General features: G+C 44.0%; 1 long non-coding RNA gene across 1 annotated transcript; it reads right to left on the reverse strand.

Annotated features, from left to right (window-relative positions):
• Positions 1–788: 788 nt before the first annotated feature.
• On the reverse strand, positions 789–2,336 carry LOC115535303 (uncharacterized). Its single transcript, XR_003974447.1, has 4 exons — positions 2,283–2,336; positions 2,092–2,208; positions 1,803–1,926; positions 789–848 (listed from the first exon to the last, which is right to left on the reverse strand). It is a non-coding gene; the product is annotated as an uncharacterized LOC115535303 (long non-coding RNA).
• Between the last annotated feature and the right edge of the window lie 1,406 nt (positions 2,337–3,742).

Raw genomic sequence — 3,742 nt, forward strand, 5'->3', positions numbered from 1 at the left:
ACGAATCCCAGCAGCATCCAGTGGGCCCCGTTATATTACACACAGATAAAAGCTATAATCAATTCTTCGGTGGTGTCGTCTATAAACGACGCTGCCCGACGCTCCGTGGCTCGTCCGCTGTCTGCTTCATATTGAAGCTCTGCCCTAACCGAGTGGACTCGGACCGAGAGGGGGTCTGAAACCCACTGCCCTTCTCCAAACAGCCCTTATGTGATATTGAGGCTAGCAGGTAGAGTACAACGCACTGTGGTAGATTATGTTGATCCAGAGATAACTTGCACATTGTTTTATAATCATCTTTTCACCATCGACCAATCGATTGGTCAGAGAGTTTGTTGAATTTAAGATTACAGCACAAATCATCATCTCTAATCAATACTTACCTTTTCTCAATAGACTGATTTCCATCTTTCAACTCAGCAGGATGATTCATAGAGTGGTCACTCTTCATGGAGACACAGCTGGGTCCAGGGGAGTCTGCTCTCTGCTGCTGCTCTGGGCTTCAACACACAGACACACACACACACACACACACACACACACACACACACACACACACACACACACACACACACACACTTTAATTTTTCCTGACTTGGAAACATCAGTACCAGCAAAGTCTGATAATAAGAGTCTGCTCACTCCTGCTGGACTCTTTGAGAAAAACAAGAACCAGGATTAATGGATGTTTGATAGAAGCTGTATCTTTATAATATATGATAAATCCTCACCTCTTCTCAATAGACTGATTTCCATCTTTCAACTCAGCAGGATGATTCATAGAGTGGTCACTCTTCATGGAGACACAGCTGGGTCCAGGGGAGTCTGCTCTCTGCTGCTGGACTCTTCTAGAAAACAAGAAACAGGATTTCGTTTGATAGAAGCTGTACCGATATAATCTCTAGGGCTGTCAAGTTCTGGTCGGTTGGTTGACTGGATAATCGATTATTATTTTAGGGCCGGGAGGGACAAATGCAGACCGATGTGTTTTAAATTTGATTGACGGGCTATATTGTGTTAGAAATAACATTAATTATGAATAAAAATAATGTTGAAGGCTTAGTAATTTCTGTTTAAACAATCATATGGTTTAATAAACTATAGGACTTATAAGACAAGAGGTCAAACCCCCGGGTTCCTCAACGTTGAACTGGCCCATAAGGAAGACCGCTAGTCCTAACTTACTCAACCTTTACTCCGCTACTAACTCATTGATTCCAACCAAGTCATCGATCTGGCAGCATTTGGTTAAAAAGGAAGACAAAATAGCATGCAAAGTGTAGAGTAAGTTTGTGGGCAGATCAGCTAAAATGGTGGCATGAGTACTTTTTTCTTAATACGTCTGTGATTCTTCATCCCCCTTCGTGTTTAACGCTCGCTAGGCTTTGAGTGGGAACACATCAGAATTGGCTTCTTGTCACTAATCCCAGCAGCATCCAGTGGGCCCCGTTATATTACACACAGATAAAAGCTATAATCAATTCTTCGGTGGTGTCGTCTATAAACGACGCTGCCCGACGCTCCGTGGCTCGTCCGCTGTCTGCTACATATTGAAGCTCTGCCCTAACCGAGTGGACTCGGACCGAGAGGGGGTCTGAAACCCACTGCCCTTCTCCAAACAGCCCTTATGTGATGTTGAGGCTAGCAGGTAGAGTACAACGCACTGTGGTAGATTCTGTTGATCTAGAGATAACGGACGCATTGTTTTATAATCATCTTTTCACCATCGACCAATCGATTGGTCAGAGAGTTGGTTGAATTTAAGACTACAGCCCAAATCATCATCTCTAATCAATGCTTACCTTTTCTCAATAGACTGATTTCCATCTTTAAAGTTAAAAGGATGTTCCATAGAGGATGTTCCATCCACTCTTCATGGAGACACAGCTGGGTCCAGGGGAGTCTGCTCTCTGCTGCTGCTCTGGGCTTCAACACACACACACACACACACACACACACACACACACACACACACACACACACACACACACACACACACACACACACACACACACACTTGTAAATATCAGCAGCAGTAGAGACTGATAACAACCAACTGGTCTGTTTTCCTCGTCTGTTTAAAAGTCCTACCTCTCCTCTCTGGGGGGGCGTCCATCTTTAAACACCAATGGTATATCCATAGACCAGCCACTCTTCATGGAGACACAGCTGGGTCCAGGGGAGTCTGCTCCCTCCTGCTGGACTCTTCTAGAAAAACAAGAACCAGGATTTATGGACGTTTGATAGAAGCTGTATCGTTATGATCTCTGATAAATCCTCACCTCTTCTCAATAGACTGATTTCCATCTTTAAAGGTAACAGGATGATCCATAGACTGGTCACTCTTCATGGAGACACAGCTGGGTCCAGGGGAGTCTGCTCTCTGCTGCTGCTCTGGGCTTCAACACACACACACACACACACACACACACACACACACACACACACACACACACACACACACACTACTCAGACTAATGATGGAGTCATGATGCATCACTGCTGAGCTCTGAGATGGACAACAGTCACAGACAGAGAGATCCTCTTCTTACCTCTTAGCTTTGCTCCGGCGGCCATGTTCCCCAGACAGAGTGGTCTTAGAGGTAGTACCCCCCTCCTCTCTCTCCTCATCCATAGTAGACTGGAGACAAACACAACTCATCCATCACTTCAATTGCCTTTTCAACTTCAGCCGTTTATTGAGAGAGGTCATTGAGACTGCGTCACACTAAAGCATTATGGACGTCATAGACCATCAATATGAACCCCACAACATAACCACACCGCCCTCACTACAGTACAGATGGGTACAGCAGATGACCGATGAATTATTAAACACCTTGGAGACTGTAACTGTGCTTAAACTACAACGCAAAAAAGATATACAATAGACTCAAAAAATGCATTGCGGTACAATTAAAGTAAAGAACGTTAGAACAATTTCTCCACTGGACCAAAGTCTGAATTCTGTCACATTACTGAACCACAGATTCAATATAGATCAACTGGTGAAGCTCAACACATCGATAGTCAATACGCACAAATATATAACTTATATCTAAATATCACCACATTGAAAGGACTTCTTTCACGTCCTTCCTTTAATTCGGAGTAGCATCAAGACAAACGAATCTCTTGAATATTGAACGCAGTGTTCAATTTACCACACGGGTCAGAAAAGCAGTGAAACATGCACTAATGTATTCTCTACAGTAAACTCTGTGAGACTCTCAGATCGAAGACGCCTTTCATAGCTCTGGCTTTCTCTTTAAATTCACATCATAACTATGTGTGATTTGCAGCTGCGTGGTTTAAGATAGCCTAGACGTGCTTCAAATCATTCAAGTCATCAAGCGTGTTCGTGTACAATAAGGGAGAGAGAGAGAGAGAGAGAGACTGTCGGCCTACCTTACCTTATCGTTTCTACTCCGGGATTATATTGCGTCCATACGGTATAAAGTTGTAAAAGTTTAAATGTAAGGGAAGAAACGGAGGTTAGAGTGTTTCTAAAACAAGTTAATCAGGTGAAAGGAAGTCAAAGAAAGTCTCTTCGCTGCGACACCGTTGACTCGCAGTTGAAAAAACCCGGGACACGCCTCTCTCAGCGCGGGCACGTGATATCTGTGAAGACGAATGTTATGAATGCAGTGTTCGCGCACAATACACACACACACACACACACACACACACACACACACACACACACACACACACACACACACACACACACACACACACACAC

The sequence above is a fragment of the Gadus morhua genome, chromosome 22, assembly GCF_902167405.1.
Source record: "Gadus morhua chromosome 22, gadMor3.0, whole genome shotgun sequence".
Taxonomy (NCBI): Eukaryota; Metazoa; Chordata; class Actinopteri; order Gadiformes; family Gadidae; genus Gadus; species Gadus morhua.